Source organism: Lissotriton helveticus, chromosome 8 (assembly GCF_964261635.1).
Source record: "Lissotriton helveticus chromosome 8, aLisHel1.1, whole genome shotgun sequence".
NCBI classification, from domain to species: domain Eukaryota; kingdom Metazoa; phylum Chordata; class Amphibia; order Caudata; family Salamandridae; genus Lissotriton; species Lissotriton helveticus.
Genome location: NC_136069.1, coordinates 1,174,023,061 through 1,174,045,871, shown reverse-complemented (window position 1 = coordinate 1,174,045,871; position 22,811 = coordinate 1,174,023,061). Strand labels below are relative to the sequence as shown.

The window sequence follows — 22,811 nt, the reverse complement described above, 5'->3', positions numbered from 1 at the left end:
ATCAACATTGCTCCAATGCATTTCGAGTCGATAACCCTTTTTCAAGGAGCTCTGTAACAAATGAGAACGATCTACATTTGTATCAGCGTAGCATTAACAGATAATTGTATACAAAACAAACAATTCCCAATGGTGAATATAAACAAACAAAAGTCTGTGCGTAAAAAATGCAGAGGTAACCATTACACCTGAAATGAACTGTCAAGTTGGCTCAAATGTGCAAGAAAATAGTCGGTGCACCCAGAAGGGAGAAACAGGGTATGTAAGCGGGTAGCAGGTAGCAACAATAGGAAAAACGAATGAGAAAATGCTCACGTGTATGTCGGGCTGAAATGCCGTGCTGGGCGGATCAAAAAGTGAAAAGGAAATGGTTAGGGAAACGCTCGAAGAGCGGGTACAAGTAGGTTTAAGGCTCACTACTAAATGCTGTCGAGGCTTACCAAAGCAGGAATCTAGGGGGGGACTGTCAAAGTCTCCGGGTCAGTGAGTTGCAGCGTGAAGTCGCCGGGTTGAAGTGAAGAGTCTCTGATGAAGCTGACTCTATGTAAGCGCGGGGCAAGGAGAGTGGTCATGATAATCAAAGAAGGACTAACGCATGGTGACTTTAAGCGCCATGTTGGAACGGGTGATGCAGCGTGAGAGTGGAGTAGAAGGGGAGATGTGAGGGAAGCTGAACAGACTCATCAGGCGGTAAAGAAGTGAAAAAATAAGGAATAAGACAGTAATGTCAAAGAGGAGTGAAAGAAACATACCAAGGAACGGGTAAAATAGCAATGTAAACAATAAATACATAAACATCTCTGTGAACTCGCACAATTATGAATGTGTCCTTATATACCCAGCCGGGTATTTATAGAAAGCAGCTTAGTTCAATACGGTCATTAAGACCAAAAGGTTTATAAGATTGTAGACGATAAATCCATGAGGTTTCTCTTTGAAGAAGGAACTTGTTGTTGTCTCTTCCTTCTTTTTTATCCACAGTTTCAAGAACCATGAATTTAAGCTGTGCCACAGTATGATGATTTTCCATAAAATGTACAGCCACACTTGATTTTGCTTGTTTTGTCCTGATGTTAGATTTATGTTCATTCAATCTGACTTTGATTTTCCGCTCAGTTTTTCCTATGTAGATCTTTCCACAAGGACATTTGAGGAGATAGATCAGGTTGGACGAATCACACGTTGCATTAACTTTCACCTTAATTTCTGTGCCTCTCATTGGGTGGTTGATTTTGTTGCCAGTAATGATGTTGTTGCAGTTGTTGCAATTAAGGCACGGTTTTGTGCCTCTGTAGGTGGGTTGAACAGATGTTTCTTTCGACAGGATCTCCTTGAGGTTGTTAGCTCGAGTGTATGCGAAGATCGGGGGGTTTTTGAACATTTCTTTGAAATCTGGTTCCGATGCCAGAATTCTCCAATGTTGTAGGATGATCTTCTTGTATCTTCCACTCAATGTGGAGTATTTGGAAACGACTACCATACGGTTTGTCTCTTTTTTGGTTGTCTTCTTAAGAGCTGTTTCGCGTTTGATCCCAGATACTTTTCTCCTTGCTTCCTCTGTGGTTTTTTCTGGGTAGCCTCTGGCGATGAATCTTAGACTCATTTCATCGATCCTTTGAACATATGTATCCGGATTGGATACTATGCGTTTTAATCGCAGCATTTGGCTGTATGGGAGATGGCGCTTCAGTGAATGTTGGTGAAAACTTGCAAAGTGCAACGTATTGTTGCGGTCGGTTGGTTTCCTGTAGAGATCTGTGATTAGACCAGTGTCAGATCTGGTGATAAGTACATCCAGGAAGTTAATTTGAGAATCATCAAGATTCCATGTCATTTGTATTCGGTGATCTTTGGTGTTTAAATTGTTGAGTTCATCTTCCAACATGGTTCTAGTGCCTTTCCACACAAAGAATAAATCGTCGATGTAACGGACGTACATCAATAAATTGTTGGTCCAAGCTGGGTTTTCATAGATATGCTGCTGTTCGAAATCAGACATGTAAATATTAGCATACGCCGGTGCAGCGCAGTTGCCCATGGACATCCCAGATGATTGTTGGAACCAGTGGTTATTGTGGCAGAAGTAGCTATGGTAGAGAGTGTAAATCATAAGCTCCATGAGGAATACTTTCAAAGCTTCTGAGATGTTGCTGTGTGCTAGAATCATTTCAATGGCTTCAATTCCACCTCCATGTGGAATCGAGGTGTACAAGCTGTTCACGTCCGCGGTGCAGAAGATGAGGTTGTCATTTTGATTTATTTTGATTTCCGACAATTTGAGTATGAATTCCGTTGTATCTTTCACGTAACTTTTCAGTTCTTTAACAAACGGTTGGAGATACCGATCAAGGAATTTCCCCACGGGCTCGTGGAGGGATCCCTTAGTGGACACAATTGGCCGCATTGGTGGGTCCTTCAGGTTTTTGTGGATTTTGGGTAATAGAGTTATGGTGGGACTTCTTGGGAAATCTACCAATAAAAAATTTTTGGTACGCTCATCAATGGTTCCTTTATCATGAGCTTCGTTGATGATCGATACTAGTGCGGCTTTATACAGGTTCGTGGGGTTAGATTCTAGTGGAATGTAGGTGTCGGATTTCCCGATGTGTTCATTCATTTTGGCATTGTACATACTAGAATTCATAACGACGAGAGCTCCGCCTTTATCTGCCTTAATGCATTTGATCGATTTATTGTTGGCAATTTTTTTCAATGTGTCATTGTCTTTCTGTGTCAGATTTCTGGTCATGGTTTTTTTCTTGAAGTTTATTTTTCCCAGATCCTGTTTGACTAGGGTCTCAAAAGTGTCTATACTTTTGTGGCTGACCGGTGGTATATATGAACTTGTGGGGCGTAGTCCACAAAGTAGATCCGGTTTTTGATCAGATGATGGTGGAATTACATTTTCAAAAAAATGTCGTAACCTTAATTTTCTGGTTAACTTAAACGTGCTGGTCTCCAATTCCAGTTGATTAGTGAATGAAGTAGGAATAAATGACGTGCCTTTCTGTAGAAGCTCAATCTCATGTCGCGATAATTCGGTATCGGAGATGTTAATAACTAGCGATTCTGTTTCTTTTTTTCCTTCTTGGAGCCTCTTGTGTTTGGAACTTCTGGTTCCTTTTCTCTTACTTCGCCTGGGTCGTCGGTTGCTCGGTGGCCTTTCTCTAAAAAAGGACCACTATCAGATGTGGAGGCGCTCTCATCCGCTTGTGCTCTATCTTGTTGTTGACCCCTATTTGTATCATAGGGTGTCTTTTTGGTTTGCCTACTCAAAGTGTCACTCCCAGAGGAGGAGGTATCGGTGTGTTGGCTCGTAGGTTTGTTGCGGCGGCGTTGGGCGTAGATGTCAGCCCAGGTATATACCTCATCTAGTTGATAATCCAATGTGTCACGTTTGAACTTCCTAAGTTTCCTATCATTGATGTCCTTAGTATGTTTTTCTAATTGTGTTTTGATGTCTTCTAACATTTGTGAAATGTCTTCAGTTGATTTAAAGGCCTCAAGTTCTTTCTCTACCTCTTTGATTTCATTGGTTAGCTCAATCAGAATATTGGACAATTCTTCTATAATAAGTAATATAAGATCTAGACTACACTTATTAAGGATAGCGTTCCACTTGGCTTGGAAGTTTTTTGAGTTCTTGCACAAGGATGGTTTGAGTGCGATTCTCAGTCCACGGGGAATGCGGAGCGCTTGGTGATATTTTACTAAAGTTTTTGCATGCAATTGCTGGTTGATACGACGTTTGGATAAATATAAGAGATGTTTGACACATTGTTCTCTTGTGCGAGTGCTGGATTCCTGTGATACGTCATCCTGGATTAATGCGTAGATACGTTCCTTTTCCTCATCTCCGTATGCTAGGAGGTTGGCTCTTGCTTCAGTAGACTTTGAAATGGTCTCGTATTGCATTTTAGATGCGTGCTATTGCCTTTGGGGCGGAAGAACTGTTAGATTAAAAAAACAAGGTGGGCAATGCACTGCGTTGTTACGTGAAAGAATTTTAAGTGTTCATTTTTTTAGTACTTGATTTTTTTTAAAGGTGCTCCAACTGGTGGCGTAACCGTCCGTTTACGCCAAAATATAAGCTATAAGTATGTGTGAACAAATCAATGCGCACATCCCAGTATTTGGGCACTCCCTCTGGTTCAAAGATAAAGACTCCGATGAATTTCAAAAATTTATTTGAATTGAATTGAATTTCATGTTTTCATAAGTCTTTCATTAATGGATTATTTGCATCCAGTTAATTAGGCTCTACACAAAATCAACATTGCTCCAATGCATTTCGAGTCGATAACCCTTTTTCAAGGAGCTCTGTAAGAAATGAGAACGATCTACATTTGTATCAGCGTAGCATTAACAGATAATTGTATACAAAACAAACAATTCCCAATGGTGAATATAAACAAACAAAAGTCTGTGCGTAAAAAATGCAGAGGTAACCATTACACCTGAAATGAACTGTCAAGTTGGCTCAAATGTGCAAGAAAATAGTCGGTGCACCCAGAAGGGAGAAACAGGGTATGTAAGCGGGTAGCAGGTAGCAACAATAGGAAAAACGAATGAGAAAATGCTCACGTGTATGTCGGGCTGAAATGTCGTGCTGGGCGGATCAAAAAGTGAAAAGGAAATGGTTAGGGAAACGCTCGAAGAGCGGGTACAAGTAGGTTTAAGGCTCACTACTAAATGCTGTTGAGGCTTACCAAAGCAGGAATCTAGGGGGGGACTGTCAAAGTCTCCGGGTCAGTGAGTTGCAGCGTGAAGTCGCCGGGTTGAAGTGAAGAGTCTCTGATGAAGCTGACTCTATGTAAGCGCGGGGCAAGGAGAGTGGTCATGATAATCAAAGAAGGACTAACGCATGGTGACTTTAAGCGCCATGTTGGAACGGGTGATGCAGCGTGAGAGTGGAGTAGAAGGGGAGATGTGAGGGAAGCTGAACAGACTCATCAGGCGGTAAAGAAGTGAAAAAATAAGGAATAAGACAGTAATGTCAAAGAGGAGTGAAAGAAACATACCAAGGAACGGGTAAAATAGCAATGTAAACAATAAATACATAAACATCTCTGTGAACTCGCACAATTATGAATGTGTCCTTATATACCCAGCCGGGTATTTATAGAAAGCAGCTTAGTTCAATACGGTCATTAAGACCAAAAGGTTTATAAGATTGTAGACGATAAATCCATGAGGTTTCTCTTTGAAGAAGGAACTTGTTGTTGTCTCTTCCTTCTTTTTTATCCACAGTTTCAAGAACCATGAATTTAAGCTGTGCCACAGTATGATGATTTTCCATAAAATGTACAGCCACACTTGATTTTGCTTGTTTTGTCCTGATGTTAGATTTATGTTCATTCAATCTGACTTTGATTTTCCGCTCAGTTTTTCCTATGTAGATCTTTCCACAAGGACATTTGAGGAGATAGATCAGGTTGGACGAATCACACGTTGCATTAACTTTCACCTTAATTTCTGTGCCTCTCATTGGGTGGTTGATTTTGTTGCCAGTAATGATGTTGTTGCAGTTGTTGCAATTAAGGCACGGTTTTGTGCCTCTGTAGGTGGGTTGAACAGGTGTTTCTTTCGACAGGATCTCCTTGAGGTTGTTAGCTCGAGTGTATGCGAAGATCGGGGGGTTTTTGAACATTTCTTTGAAATCTGGTTCCGATGCCAGAATTCTCCAATGTTGTAGGATGATCTTCTTGTATCTTCCACTCAATGTGGAGTATTTGGAAACGACTACCATCCGGTTTGTCTCTTTTTTGGTTGTCTTCTTAAGAGCTGTTTCGCGTTTGATCCCAGATACTTTTCTCCTTGCTTCCTCTGTGGTTTTTTCTGGGTAGCCTCTGGCGATGAATCTTAGACTCATTTCATCGATCCTTTGAACATATGTATCCGGATTGGATACTATGCGTTTTAATCGCAGCATTTGGCTGTATGGGAGATGGCGCTTCAGTGAATGTTGGTGAAAACTTGCAAAGTGCAACGTATTGTTGCGGTCGGTTGGTTTCCTGTAGAGATCTGTGATTAGACCAGTGTCAGATCTGGTGATAAGTACATCCAGGAAGTTAATTTGAGAATCATCAAGATTCCATGTCATTTGTATTCGGTGATCTTTGGTGTTTAAATTGTTGAGTTCATCTTCCAACATGGTTCTAGTGCCTTTCCACACAAAGAATAAATCGTCGATGTAACGGACGTACATCAATAAATTGTTGGTCCAAGCTGGGTTTTCATAGATATGCTGCTGTTCGAAATCAGACATGTAAATATTAGCATACGCCGGTGCAGCGCAGTTGCCCATGGACATCCCAGATGATTGTTGGAACCAGTGGTTATTGTGGCAGAAGTAGCTATGGTAGAGAGTGTAAATCATAAGCTCCATGAGGAATACTTTCAAAGCTTCTGAGATGTTGCTGTGTGCTAGAATCTTTTCAATGGCTTCAATTCCACCTCCATGTGGAATCGAGGTGTACAAGCTGTTCACGTCCGAGGTGCAGAAGATGAGGTTGTCATTTTGATTTATTTTGATTTCCGACAATTTGAGTATGAATTCCGTTGTATCTTTCACGTAACTTTTCAGTTCTTTAACAAACGGTTGGAGATACCGATCAAGGAATTTCCCCACGGGCTCGTGGAGGGATCCCTTAGTGGACACAATTGGCCGCATTGGTGGGTCCTTCAGGTTTTTGTGGATTTTGGGTAATAGAGTTATGGTGGGACTTCTTGGGAAATCTACCAATAAAAAATTTTTGGTACGCTCATCAATGGTTCCTTTATCATGAGCTTCGTTGATGATCGATACTAGTGCGGCTTTATACAGGTTCGTGGGGTTAGATTCTAGTGGAATGTAGGTGTCGGATTTCCCGATGTGTTCATTCATTTTGGCATTGTACATACTAGAATTCATAACGACGAGAGCTCCGCCTTTATCTGCCTTAATGCATTTGATCGATTTATTGTTGGCAATTTTTTTCAATGTGTCATATTCTTTCTGTGTCAGATTTCTGGTCATGGTTTTTTTCTTGAAGTTTATTTTTCCCAGATCCTGTTTGACTAGGGTCTCAAAAGTGTCTATACTTTTGTGGCTGACCGGTGGTATATATGAACTTGTGGGGCGTAGTCCACAAAGTAGATCCGGTTTTTGATCAGATGATGGTGGAATTACATTTTCAAAAAAATGTCGTAACCTTAATTTTCTGGTTAACTTAAACGTGCTGGTCTCCAATTCCAGTTGATTAGTGAATGAAGTAGGAATAAATGACGTGCCTTTCTGTAGAAGCTCAATCTCATGTCGCGATAATTCGGTATCGGAGATGTTAATAACTAGCGATTCTGTTTCTTTTTTTCCTTCTTGGAGCCTCTTGTGTTTGGAACTTCTGGTTCCTTTTCTCTTACTTCGCCTGGGTCGTCGGTTGCTCGGTGGCCTTTCTCTAAAAAAGGACCACTATCAGATGTGGAGGCGCTCTCATCCGCTTGTGCTCTATCTTGTTGTTGACCCCTATTTGTATCATAGGGTGTCTTTTTGGTTTGCCTACTCGAGGTGTCACTCCCAGAGGAGGAGGTATCGGTGTGTTGGCTCGTAGGTTTGTTGCAGCGGCGTTGGGCGTAGATGTCAGCCCAGGTATATACCTCATCTAGTTGATAATCCAATGTGTCACGTTTGAACTTCCTAAGTTTCCTATCATTGATGTCCTTAGTATGTTTTTCTAATTGTGTTTTGATGTCTTCTAACATTTGTGAAATGTCTTCAGTTGATTTAAAGGCCTCAAGTTCTTTCTCTACCTCTTTGATTTCATTGGTTAGCTCAATCAGAATATTGGACAATTCTTCTATAATAAGTAATATAAGATCTAGACTACACTTATTAAGGATAGCGTTCCACTTGGCTTGGAAGTTTTTTGAGTTCTTGCACAAGGATGGTTTGAGTGCGATTCTCAGTCCACGGGGAATGCGGAGCGCTTGGTGATATTTTACTAAAGTTTTTGCATGCAATTGCTGGTTGATACGACGTTTGGATAAATATAAGAGATGTTTGACACATTGACACATTGTTCTCTTGTGCGAGTGCTGGATTCCTGTGATACGTCATCCTGGATTAAAGCGTAGATACGTTCCTTTTCCTCATCTCCGTATGCTAGGAGGTTGGCTCTTGCTTCAGTAGACTTTGAAATGGTCTCGTATTGCGCTTAAAGTCACCATGCGTTAGTCCTTCTTTGATTATCATGACCACTCTCCTTGCCCCGCGCTTACATAGAGTCAGCTTCATCAGAGACTCTTCACTTCAACCCGGCGACTTCACGCTGCAACTCACTGACCCGGAGACTTTGACAGTCCCCCCCTAGATTCCTGCTTTGGTAAGCCTCGACAGCATTTAGTAGTGAGCCTTAAACCTACTTGTACCCGCTCTTCGAGCGTTTCCCTAACCATTTCCTTTTCACTTTTTGATCCGCCCAGCACGGCATTTCAGCCCGACATACACATGAGCATTTTCTCATTCGTTTTTCCTATTGTTGCTACCTGTTACCCGCTTACATACCCTGTTTCTCCCTTCTGGGTGCACCGACTATTTTCTTGCACATTTGAGCCAACTTGACAGTTCATTTCAGGTGTAATGGTTACCTCTGCATTTTTTACGCACAGACTTTTGTTTGTTTATATTCACCATTGGGAATTGTTTGTTTTGTATACAATTATCTGTTAATGCTACGCTGATACAAATGTAGATCGTTCTCATTTCTTACAGAGCTCCTTGAAAAAGGGTTATCGACTCGAAATGCATTGGAGCAATGTTGATTTTGTGTAGAGCCTAATTAACTGGATGCAAATAATCCATTAATGAAAGACTTATGAAAACATGAAATTCAATTCAATTCAAATAAATTTTTGAAATTCATCGGAGTCTTTATCTTTGAACCAGAGGGAGTGCCCAAATACTGGGATGTGCACATTGATTTGTTCACACATACTTATAGCTTATATTTTGGCGTAAACGGACGGTTACGCCACCAGTTGGAGCACCTTTAAAAAAAATCAAGTACTAAAAAAATGAACACTTAAAATTCTTTCACGTAACAACGCAGTGCATTGCCCACCTTGTTTTTTTAATCTAACAGTTCTTCCGCCCCAAAGGCAATAGCACGCATCTAAAATGCAATACGAGACCATTTCAAAGTCTACTGAAGCAAGAGCCAACCTCCTAGCATACGGAGATGAGGAAAAGGAACGTATCTACGCATTAATCCAGGATGACGTATCACAGGAATCCAGCACTCGCACAAGAGAACAATGTGTCAAACATCTCTTATATTTATCCAAACGTCGTATCAACCAGCAATTGCATGCAAAAACTTTAGTAAAATATCACCAAGCGCTCCGCATTCCCCGTGGACTGAGAATCGCACTCAAACCATCCTTGTGCAAGAACTCAAAAAACTTCCAAGCCAAGTGGAACGCTATCCTTAATAAGTGTAGTCTAGATCTTATATTACTTATTATAGAAGAATTGTCCAATATTCTGATTGAGCTAACCAATGAAATCAAAGAGGTAGAGAAAGAACTTGAGGCCTTTAAATCAACTGAAGACATTTCACAAATGTTAGAAGACATCAAAACACAATTAGAAAAACATACTAAGGACATCAATGATAGGAAACTTAGGAAGTTCAAACGTGACACATTGGATTATCAACTAGATGAGGTATATACCTGGGCTGACATCTACGCCCAACGCCGCCGCAACAAACCTACGAGCCAACACACCGATACCTCCTCCTCTGGGAGTGACACCTCGAGTAGGCAAACCAAAAAGACACCCTATGATACAAATAGGGGTCAACAACAAGATAGAGCACAAGCGGATGAGAGCGCCTCCACATCTGATAGTGGTCCTTTTTTAGAGAAAGGCCACCGAGCAACCGACGACCCAGGCGAAGTAAGAGAAAAGGAACCAGAAGTTCCAAACACAAGAGGCTCCAAGAAGGAAAAAAAGAAACAGAATCGCTAGTTATTAACATCTCCGATACCGAATTATCGCGACATGAGATTGAGCTTCTACAGAAAGGCACGTCATTTATTCCTACTTCATTCACTAATCAACTGGAATTGGAGACCAGCACGTTTAAGTTAACCAGAAAATTAAGGTTACGACATTTTTTTGAAAATGTAATTCCACCATCATCTGATCAAAAACCGGATCTACTTTGTGGACTACGCCCCACAAGTTCATATATACCACCGGTCAGCCACAAAAGTATAGACACTTTTGAGACCCTAGTCAAACAGGATCTGGGAAAAATAAACTTCAAGAAAAAAACCATGACCAGAAATCTGACACAGAAAGACAATGACACATTGAAAAAAATTGCCAACAATAAATCGATCAAATGCATTAAGGCAGATAAAGGCGGAGCTCTCGTCGTTATGAATTCTAGTATGTACAATGCCAAAATGAATGAACACATCGGGAAATCCGACACCTACATTCCACTAGAATCTAACCCCACGAACCTGTATAAAGCCGCACTAGTATCGATCATCAACGAAGCTCATGATAAAGGAACCATTGATGAGCGTACCAAAAATTTTTTATTGGTAGATTTCCCAAGAAGTCCCACCATAACTCTATTACCCAAAATCCACAAAAACCTGAAGGACCCACCAATGCGGCCAATTGTGTCCACTAAGGGATCCCTCCACGAGCCCGTGGGGAAATTCCTTGATCGGTATCTCCAACCGTTTGTTAAAGAACTGAAAAGTTACGTGAAAGATACAACGGAATTCATACTCAAATTGTCGGAAATCAAAATAAATCAAAATGACAACCTCATCTTCTGCACCGCGGACGTGAACAGCTTGTACACCTCGATTCCACATGGAGGTGGAATTGAAGCCATTGAAAAGATTCTAGCACACAGCAACATCTCAGAAGCTTTGAAAGTATTCCTCATGGAGCTTATGATTTACACTCTCTACCATAGCTACTTCTGCCACAATAACCACTGGTTCCAACAATCATCTGGGATGTCCATGGGCAACTGCGCTGCACCGGCGTATGCTAATATTTACATGTCTGATTTCGAACAGCAGCATATCTATGAAAACCCAGCTTGGACCAACAATTTATTGATGTACGTCCGTTACATCGACGATTTATTCTTTGTGTGGAAAGGCACTAGAACCATGTTGGAAGATGAACTCAACAATTTAAACACCAAAGATCACCGAATACAAATGACATGGAATCTTGATGATTCTCAAATTAACTTCCTGGATGTACTTATCACCAGATCTGACACTGGTCTAATCACAGATCTCTACAGGAAACCAACCGACCGCAACAATACGTTGCACTTTGCAAGTTTTCACCAACATTCACTGAAGCGCCATCTCCCATACAGCCAAATGCTGCGATTAAAACGCATAGTATCCAATCCGGATACATATGTTCAAAGGATCGATGAAATGAGTCTAAGATTCATCGCCAGAGGCTACCCAGAAAAAACCACAGAGGAAGCAAGGAGAAAAGTATCTGGGATCAAACGCGAAACAGCTCTTAAGAAGACAACCAAAAAAGAGACAAACCGGATGGTAGTCGTTTCCAAATACTCCACATTGAGTGGAAGATACAAGAAGATCATCCTACAACATTGGAGAATTCTGGCATCGGAACCAGATTTCAAAGAAATGTTCAAAAACCCCCCGATCTTCGCATACACTCGAGCTAACAACCTCAAGGAGATCCTGTCGAAAGAAACATCTGTTCAACCCACCTACAGAGGCACAAAACCGTGCCTTAATTGCAACAACTGCAACAACATCATTACTGGCAACAAAATCAACCACCCAATGAGAGGCACAGAAATTAAGGTGAAAGTTAATGCAACGTGTGATTCGTCCAACCTGATCTATCTCCTCAAATGTCCTTGTGGAAAGATCTACATAGGAAAAACTGAGCGGAAAATCAAAGTCAGATTGAATGAACATAAATCTAACATCAGGACAAAACAAGCAAAATCAAGTGTGGCTGTACATTTTATGGAAAATCATCATACTGTGGCACAGCTTAAATTCATGGTTCTTGAAACTGTGGATAAAAAAGAAGGAAGAGACAACAACAAGTTCCTTCTTCAAAGAGAAACCTCATGGATTTATCGTCTACAATCTTATAAACCTTTTGGTCTTAATGACCGTATTGAACTAAGCTGCTTTCTATAAATACCCGGCTGGGTATATAAGGACACATTCATAATTGTGCGAGTTCACAGAGATGTTTATGTATTTATTGTTTACATTGCTATTTTACCCGTTCCTTGGTATGTTTCTTTCACTCCTCTTTGACATTACTGTCTTATTCCTTATTTTTTCACTTCTTTACCGCCTGATGAGTCTGTTCAGCTTCCCTCACATCTCCCCTTCTACTCCACTCTCACGCTGCATCACCCGTTCCAACATGGCGCTTAAAGTCACCATGCGTTAGTCCTTCTTTGATTATCATGACCACTCTCCTTGCCCCGCGCTTACATAGAGTCAGCTTCATCAGAGACTCTTCACTTCAACCCGGCGACTTCACGCTGCAACTCACTGACCCGGAGACTTTGACAGTCCCCCCCTAGATTCCTGCTTTGGTAAGCCTCGACAGCATTTAGTAGTGAGCCTTAAACCTACTTGTACCCGCTCTTCGAGCGTTTCCCTAACCATTTCCTTTTCACTTTTTGATCCGCCCAGCACGACATTTCAGCCCGACATACACGTGAGCATTTTCTCATTCGTTTTTCCTATTGTTGCTACCTGCTACCCGCTTACATACCCTGTTTCTCCCTTCTGGGTGCACCGACTATTTTCTTGCACATTTGAGCCAACTTGACAGTTCATTTCAGGTGTAATGGTTACCTCTGCATTTTTTACGCACAGACTTTTGTTTGTTTATATTCACCATTGGGAATTGTTTGTTTTGTATACAATTATCTGTTAATGCTACGCTGATACAAATGTAGATCGTTCTCATTTCTTACAGAGCTCCTTGAAAAAGGGTTATCGACTCGAAATGCATTAGAGCAATGTTGATTTTGTGTAGAGCCTAATTAACTGGATGCAAATAATCCATTAATGAAAGACTTATGAAAACATGAAATTCAATTCAATTCAAATAAATTTTTGAAATTCATCGGAGTCTTTATCTTTGAACCAGAGGGAGTGCCCAAATACTGGGATGTGCGCATTGATTTGTTCACACATACTTATAGCTTATATTTTGGCGTAAACGGACGGTTACGCCACCAGTTGGAGCACCTTTAAAAAAAATCAAGTACTAAAAAAATGAACACTTAAAATTCTTTCACGTAACAACGCAGTGCATTGTCCACCTTGTTTTTTGTGTTTTGTGATTGAACGTGCACATCGCGCATTAACGCAGCGACCGCCGGAAGGAGAACGACCCCGAGCTGTAATCGCCAGACTGTTGAACTATCATGATCGGGATGTGATTCTACGTGAGGCGAGGGCCAGAGACTCCATTGTGTACGAGAACCGGAAGATCATGATCTTCCCTGACTATACCAGGTTAGTGCAGCAGCAGCGTCGTTCCTTCTTGGATGCTAAGGCCAAACTGCGTGGATTGAAGATCCAATATTCCCTGCTGTACCCGGCCCGCCTGCGGGTTGTTTATCAGTCCCGAACCCATTTCTTCGACTCTCCTGAGGATGTTTTCAGGTGGACTGACGAATCTGTGCAGATCAGACCCCATGCCCAGCCGGGTCTAAATCCTGATGCCCCTGGAGGTTCGTCGCAGGAGCGGAGGGGCCAGCCGGCCCGAACGGACAGACCGCGGAGGTCCAGGTCGAGGAAGAGATCCGTCTCAGCCAGCGTGACTCGTGCCAGTGAGACTATGGCGTCCGACCACTCCGAGGACAATTCGTGAGCCCATGGGCGACACTGCGCTGCTGCGGTGCACTTGAGCTGCCGGAGGGTCCGTGGCCGGGCCTCGTCCCTAGAAGTGTGGGCGATGTTCATAGTGCTTGTTCTTGGGGATGGTTTACTTGTAATGGTGGTGGCGGATAGGGGTCTGGGGGTGCCTAGATAGGGCCTCCAACTACCACGCAAAGTGGGTGTTGGTTAGGGGAAGGGTGGGAATTGCAGTTCTTAAGGGGTGTTGGGATCCATTGGTATGGTTGGTCTTGGGCCCTCTGTTTTGGGCCCGGGGCGGCCCATGCCGCGACAGGTACTTCAATGTTCTATGAGGTATTGGGGTGGGGGGTGTTGGAGGCAGGGGTTGGGGGTAGGACATGTAGGAACAGAGATGACTGAAACTGTAGGGTGTGCCAGAGTAGTTCCTGTTGTTGTTGGGAGGGTCTGGGACGGGTGGGGAGGGGAAATGCACGTGCTGTTTGTTAAAGACCTGGAAGAAATACACGGTGTGTGGAGATGGCACGGGGGGCCGACATGTTGGACCTCGATTGACTATGGCTGACTTACCTCACAGACTCCCCCGGGAGTCCCTACGAATAATCACTTGGAATGTCAGGGGGATGCTGGATGTAATTAAAAGGGGGGCAGTCTTGCGTTGGGGGAAGAGAGAGGCCGCTGATGTACTCCTGCTCCAAGAAACTCACATGATGGGCTCTAAGGTACTTAGCTTGCAGAGGTTTGGATATCATCAGGTATTTCATGCCGGTTTTGTCAGGGGCTCTAGGGGTGTTGCTATACTGGTGCATCGCAGAGTTGCATACGTCCATGAGAAGCAGTGGGCTGACCCTCAAGGCCGCTTTGTATTCGTCAAGGGCATGGTGGGCAAGGAACCGGTTGTATTTGGAAGTGTGTATGCCCCCCCCCCCCCTCTGCAGTGGGCCCTGTCCGAGAAGCTGTTTACGGTGTGGGATGATATCCCGGAGTCCTTGGCGGTGATTGGAGGCGATTGGAATGAGGTGATGGATGTGAGTGTGGACCGTCAGAGGCAGCGGGGAGTGCTTGCTGGCCCTGCTCCAAGTTCCCCTATCCGGTTGCAGGCCATGGTTGAGGGATTAGGATGGGTAGATGTGTGGCGACATCTGCATCCGACAGCGCGCGAATACACGTATGTCTCTGCAGTGCATGGCTCGTTCTCGAGACTGGATTATGTGTTTGTGCCTGCCGTCTGTCTGAGTAGGGTGCGCAGCGCTGCGATGCTTCCGAGGGGGCTCTCGGACCACTCCCCAGTTTCAGTTACGATAGACCTGCTTACGAAGAGGCAACCTTTCCGATGGAGGATGTCCTCGTGGCATCTCCAGCAGCCCTCTTATGTCCAACACCTGCGGGAAGCTGTTGCACACTACTGGCGGGAAAACCTAGTAGATGATATGGACGTTGTAGTAGTATGGGAGGCCATGAAACCTACTATAAGGGGGGTGGATATTGCGTGGTGTGCTGAAGCCCGCCGTAAACGTCGGGAGTCGACCACTACGGCTGCTAAACTCGTGGAAGAACTAGAACAGCAGAGTCGGGGAGGAGGAGATGAGGTAGCGGTACGGCTGCTTCTCCAGGCGCAGCAGTCCTATGCCTCTCTCTTGATGGACGAGGCTAAACAGGCGTGGCTGGCCACGCGGAGCAGGATATACCAGTGGGGAGACAAGTCCAGTACCATGCTCCATAGGTTGTGTCAGCAGCGTCTCCAGCCGATCACGCTGCCGGGCCTCACTGCTGAGGACGGAGTGACGATTACAGAGCCGGCCGAGCTTGCAGCGAGTTTCGCCGACTATTTTAGGTCACAGTATGCCCCACGAGACAGTCTCCGCGCTGAGGATGTGGCTAAATTTATTGACGACTTGCCGCCTCGGGCGGTGTCTGATGAGGCCAGGCAGGAACTAGATGCTCCACTTACGGCCGAGGAACTTGGGGAGGCACTGGGCCAACTTAATGTTGGTAAGGTACCGGGTCCGAATGGCTACCCTTGTGAATTTTTTAAGAAATTCCAGCTTCTCCTTGGGTCCCATTACCGTTCTACTCTGGAGGCTGCACGGGAGCGGGGCAGATTGCCACCTGACTGGTGCCACGCCGAAATCGTGGTTTTTCAAAAACCTGGCAAACCCCCTGACAGACACGACTCTTATCGCCCCATCTCGTTACTGAATATAGAAGTCAAGATTCTAGCAAAGGCACTAGCGAATCGCTTACTCCCCTATATGGCGGACTTAGTCCATCCGGACCAAGCAGGCTTTATGCCCCATCGGGCGACGCGGCACAACATCCGGCGAGCGCAAGCAGCGGTGGACGCGATGGGAGTCCTGGGAGAGGAGGCGGCTTTGTTATTAGCGGACATTCATAAGGCGTTTGATTCCGTCAGCTGGACGTACCTTTTCGCGCTCCTGTCTCGCCTCAACCTGGGCCCTGTGCTTCTGTCGTACATCTCGTTGCTTTATACAGACGTCACGGCATCCGTTCGGGTCGCTGGGGCCACGTCGGGGGTATTCTCCATTGGACGGGGGACCCGTCAGGGGTGCCCGCTGTCCCCGTACTTGTTTGCTCTAGCTATGGAGCCTCTAGCGTCTTGGGTACGCATAGACGCACAGCTCCGGGGTTTTGTTTGGTCTGAAACCCTTTTTGATAGGATTGCCTTGTATGCGGACGACGTCCTCTTCTTTCTTACTGACTTGGATCGCTCGGGGCCCGAGTGTTAGAAATTATGCGAGTGTTTGGAGAAGTCTCGGGTCTTTGCTTGAGTTTAGGCAAATCTACCCTCTGGGTGCTAGGAGGCGGGGCGGAGGTGGGCCTCTGGGCGTCAGGCTTACGGCAGGCGACCGACGGTTTGAAATATTTGGGGGTGTTCCTTTCAGAATCCACCCGTGTTACGTGGGAGCGTAATATCGTACCTGTGTGGGATAAGGTTCAAGAGGATGTTAAAACTTGGTCTCGGATGCCTTTAACCATTTTTGGTAAATCGGCGATATTCAAGATGGTGGCTCTTCCCCGTCTATTGTACCAATTACAGAACTACCCTCATCCCATCCCTCCCCAGTGGTTCCGACAAGTTAATTCTACCCTGAGTCGCTTTCTGTGGGCTGGGGGCGCGGCCAGAGTGGCCCTGAAGACGTGCTTCCTCTCCACGTATTGTGGAGGTTTGGCCACCCCAGATCTGTTGTCATATTATCAGGCCTCACAGCTGCTCATACTCAATGAGTGGTGGTATGGCGACAGAGGAGACCCGGCATATGCCCTGGAGCGCTCATTGATGGGCGACCATACGTTGCACACGGTGCTCTACTCGGCCCGGCTGCGGCGGGCACTGCCATGCGTTACGAGAGTAGTCTTTGCTGTGTGGCGGCAGGCGTTACGTCGTATGGGTTGGTGGGGTAGGCTAACTGCTGAGACACCGTTGTGGCATAATGGTCAACTCCCCGGCCTGATGACACTCTCGGGATTTGATGGCTGGGATGCAGTCGGGATATCAACGTTGGGACAGGTCATGTCCGGGACTACTCTTAAGTCCTTCCAGGACCTTAGCGCTGAGTTCAGTATGCCCCAGACCCAGGTCTTTCGCTACTTGCAATTCCGGCATGCACTCACGCCCAGTGTCGCGAACCTCGACTCGCTCCCTTTGTTTAGCCCCATTGAAGCTAAGGTATTCATGGGGGACCTTGGTGATAAGAAGATCTCTCGCATTTATCAGACGATGGTGACCCACTGCTCTTCTACCTTGCTACCTTTGAAAGCAGCTTGGGAGGCTGACATAGGTCCCCTAGATGACGATGACTGGAGGGAGGCCCTGGAGTCCCCACGCGGAACCGCAATAGCGATGCGGCTTCGCCTAATCCAATTCAAGTACCTTCATAGGTCTTATTATACACGAGAGAGGCTCTGGAAGGCTGGTCTGATTGGCTCGTCGGAGTGTCTGCGGTGTGGCGCGGCTGTGGGTACACTGCTGCATACAGTGTGGTCATGCCCTAGACTGATTGGATTCTGGAGGGGCGTATGGAATTGCTTGTCTGAAGTCTTGGGATGGGACCTCCCACGCACTCACCGGTTGGGCTTACTCCACATACTCGAGGGCGTGGGTGGGAACATCTACAAGCGCCACCTATTGCTACTGGGCCTAATAGTGGCCAAGCGAGATCTAGCCAGAGCGTGGAAGGGTGTCCGGGCCCCCCCCCCTGTGTGCATGGAAGGCTGGTCTGGATTTTTATATGGGACTGGAACAACCGGTGTTTGAGGCGAGAGGCTGCCCTCATAAGTACTTTAAGATCTGGAAGAGATGGGCGGAGTACAGGGGGCTGCTTCTTGATCCCCCGGTGGTACATGAGGAAGAGTTATAGACAGAGGTACCTGAGTGCCTCCTTACTGTGTCATGCCTTACGACCGATGATAATATGTGTCTACTGCACGTGCATAGGGTTAGGGTGGGATAAGGGAAGGTTAGTGGGGGAGTTGGGCATTGGGAGTTGTTGGGGGGGACAGGGGTAGGGGAGGGGGATCCTTACTTTGATTTCTTCTCCTTTTCCTTGGTTTTGTTATGATGAGTGTACACTATGCTGCAATGTTTGGTGGCGCTCTCCTGATTGTGGAGAACCACGCCTTTTGCTCTGCTTAAACTCAATTGAATAATAAAAATTTCGTTGTGAAAAAAAACCTTGCACACTCATGGTACGTCAAAATAACTGTCATGAGATGCACTTCCTTTCTGTGTTAATAAAAGGAACTTTTTTAAAAAACTTGCACACACCTATATGCCACTTGGAACAGTGTGACTTTAAAAGGAGACTAAATTAATCTGTAGGCAGCTTGAAAGAAAATGGCGGGGTACTACTTTGTTGAATATAAACACTAACTGAAGATTGCTTTAAATGACTATAAAAAGCAAGTCAGGAAAGGAAAGGCCGATTAATGCTGCAGTCTAGTCTCAGCTGTCTCGAATAATGCAAAAAAGATCTTTGACACTTTTTGTGACCTTTCAAATCCGTCCTGTCTGAGGCAAGACATAACACATTCACACACAGAAGCTGTGCGATGATTTAGCAGTCTGCTTTGAGGATAAGGTCAGGATAGGACCAGGATGATCTTAAAAGAATAACAGCTCTCAGGAGTCGGAGATGCCTCCTTTGGATGGAATTACTGACGCTTGACACCATTCCACCCAACAATGCCATTCCCGAATCTTTTAGACTCCAAAACGACAATTGACAGCCTCATGAAATCCCCATAGCTAGGTTGGAAAGTTTTGATTTAATGTCCAAGGAAGGCTTTCACATTGTTCACGTCCATCAGGTCCAGATCTCCCTTGGACCCCCTTCCTCCCAATCGATGGAACAAAATGGGACGATGAGTTACTGTCTCCACTGTTACAACTTTGTAACCAGTCCGTTGAATCAGGTGTGGTTCCTGCATGCCGGAAAACGGTACAGTCAAGCCACTGATGCAAAAAGCATCAGCTGACCCTACGATCTTAGCTAATTACAGGCCAATTGCCCACCTCCCATTCCCAATAAAGATCTTCAAATGATACGTCCGTAAAATCCTTTCGCGGACCACTTACTGTTAGATGATGAGCAATTTGACTTTAGGCCAGGCCACGGCACTGAGACTGCCTTACTCAATGCCACTGATGAAATTCGTAGGATGGTGGACAATGGCCAGCTGATGGTGCTCGTCCTTCTCGACCTGTCAGCCGCCTATGACATGGTGAACCATCACACCCTGCTTACTAGTTTAGCCCCGGTAGGTGTTGGTGGTCTTGTTTCAAAATGGCTAAAGTCACACCTACAAGACTGTTGCCAAGCCATGGCTTTATCTGCCTTCTGCTCTAGTTTCAGTAATATTCCACATGTAGTCCCACATGGCTCGTCACTCAATCCAATCTTGTTTAATGTCTATATCAAGCCATTGATCTCATTTAGCAAAACCTATAAGATCACTGTACTCAACTATGAAGACGGTACTCAGCTGATTTGGTCACTCACTAACAAATCAGTCTGATACTTCCAACAACTTTCAGGCCTGCGTTACGGATATTTCAAATTGGATGAGTGCAAATTTGCTGAAAATAAATGGAGGCAAAACAGAGCTCCTCTGCTGCTCAACCAGTAAGGTTCCGGTGCCTCTGCCCTCCAATCTTTGGCCTTTCCCCACTTGGACTCCACTCGGTTTTTCAAAGAAGGTTCGGAACCTTTGAGTTATTCTAGGTGATGATCCTTCTCTTGAAAAGCAAGTCAATGGTGTAGCAGGGGTTTGCTTTGCTCTCCTTCAGAGTCTTAATAAGCTTTTCCCAATGCTACCTGTCCAAGCCAAATCCCTAATTGCCGATGTGTAGTGCTTAGCAGATTGGATTACTGGAATGCCCTCCTCCTGGGAGCCCCTAACTATTGGATTAAGAAACTGCACAGAGTTCAGGTTGCTACAGCCAAACTGACTCTTAATAGACCTCGGAGATCCTTCGCCTTCAGTGCCCTCAGGGACCTTTATTGGTTACGCATCGAACAGAGGATCCTCTTCAAATCGCTCAGTATTCTTTTTATGGTTTAAATCATTTTATTTCAGTTTTAAGTTGCAAAGTTAAACAAAACACCCACCTACAACCGTTGGCCGGTGGGGAATAAGAAAAGTTAGGAGAGTGCTGTAGAAAGTAAAGAGAAGGAAATCAGATACAAAAGATAAGTCAGAGGCCTGTACCTTAGAAATCTCGACTGGGCAGGATTCACGCAAGTGGGGTACACCCCCTCCTCGTGGGTAGGTTTTTCTTCGGTGGGAGGCGAAAGGGGAAGCCTGAGAACCCACAGGTATCGCGAGTTCTACAAATTCAGCGGATAAATAGGCAATGGTGAAGCCCCATGTCGTGTAAAATTTGGGTAACGTTCTGGAGAGCCCGGCTGTGCTACTCTACATGCCCACCACCTCCCAGACTCTATGAAGCCAGTCCAGTTTAGTTGGGATTTCCTCTGTACCCGATCTGGATAGTAACATCTGCTTAGCCGCTCCTAATGTTAAGGTGATCGCTCTGACCCTGCAGGACCTAAGGGGAACTGTAAGGGGGTTAGGAAGTCCCAGTAGGATGTAGCTGGGGAATCTAAGGAGTTCAGTGTGGTAGATGCTGTCAATGTCCGGTAAGATTGAATCCCAAAAGGTCTGTATCTTGGGGCACTGCCAGAGAATGTGTGTTAGTGTGCCCATCTGTCCACATCTGCGCCAACAGAGATCTCCTCCTCGTGGTTTCCACTGGGCAGTTCGTGCTGGGGTTTAGTACCAGTAATGCGCAATTTTTAAAAACATTCCTTACCCACAGTGCTACAGGAGGAAGCCCTGGCACTATGAATAATGTCCAGCCATTCCGTCAGGGACAATTCCCGCTCCAATTCTTATTTCCACCTATGCTGCGCAGGGGATTTAGCATTCTTTTTAGGTTTGTTTAAAAAAGTGGAGATGTCTGACAGTAAGTGTTTGTTGGAGTTACGGGTGATGAACCAGACCTGCATGACGATGTACCTAGGGTTGGGTGAGCCAATGGCACAACGCCAAATATTGCCAGTACGCTTCCCTGGGGATCCCAAATCCCGAAACCAGCTGAGAAAAGTCCATAACACCTTGTTTGTCAAAAAGGTCTCCTATTCATTTGCAATTGGCCTCTTGCCATTTCAAGTAATCATTCCCTTTACATGTTAAGTAGCAGACAGGTTTAGTCTGCCACTGTCCGGCGATGGACCTCCTCCAACTCCTTTATTTGGCCCTCCATGTGCTCCCTCTTAGCTCTCCTTTCCTTGTTCAGTCCTGCTGCGATGGCTAGGAACCGACCCCTTAAAACCGCCTTCAGTGCATCTAACACCGTGGTGATAGCGACTGAGCCATTATCGTTAGTTGCCAAATACATTTTTATAGAACTATGTATTTCAGTGTCGGAGTCGTATGTGAGAAGCTTATGGTTTAACCCTCCGAAGCTGGTTTGTAGGTGTATCCCCCTTTCTTTCTACCACGGTGGCATGCAAAGCTCCCAACCCGACCAGCGCCTCTGCACCTGGACGCCCCAGGGCAGATAAAGATTAAGTGCTGGTGGTACTTTAGACCTTGGCTACCTATGACCCTGAGTCCAGAAGGAGACCCCCCTCCAGAAACTGACCGTAAATACATGTATGCAATAGATGCCTTTTCTGCCGTAGGAAGGCATTACTGAGCATAGACGCATTTAAGTGAACTATTTACTTACCTGTGAAATTCAATATTTAAAAAAAGTACTTATATGAAAATGAAGTTCTTGGTATTGAAATTTATATAAAAACAGGACTTATTTTCCTAAATTGGTCTCTGATTTATTCTGCTGTGTGTATCAGTTAATGCCTCTTGGTGAGTACAAATGCTTAGCACTACCCTCTGATAAAGCCTAAACTGCAGACCCACACTACCACAAGAGAGAGCATTTAGTGTTATCAATTTTGCCTCTGTAAACCAATAAGGGATGCCTGGACTCTTTACAGCGTACCTCGTCTTCATCCACTATATAGAGCACCAGCTTCCTACACTATTCAAATTATATGCAATGATTATATTTATTTTAATTAAAAAATGTTATTGCACGCATACGGCTGCCATGCTTTTGTTGGAGCACCCCCACTCCATCTTTTTACTTTTATGGCATATGCTTGCAATAAAATAAAATAGAACTACAGGCTTTGCTCTAGGGTTGTTCTAGTTTCCCTTTTCTTTTTAACTAAGTAAACAGATAAACTAATTATATAATACTTTGACTAGTAAATCATGTATTTCCCAAATGCTTTATAGATAAAAACCTACACTGTGCAAATACTATAAAATTTCACCTCTATTTTTTCAAACAAAACGTTAAAAATCACAATTCTGTA

General features: G+C 44.7%; 1 protein-coding gene across 1 annotated transcript in view; it reads right to left on the bottom strand.

Annotated features, from left to right (window-relative positions):
- Positions 1 to 22,811, bottom strand: part of TXLNG (taxilin gamma) — a 256,979-nt gene that overhangs the window by 127,963 nt on the left and 106,205 nt on the right. The window lies entirely within an intron of this gene.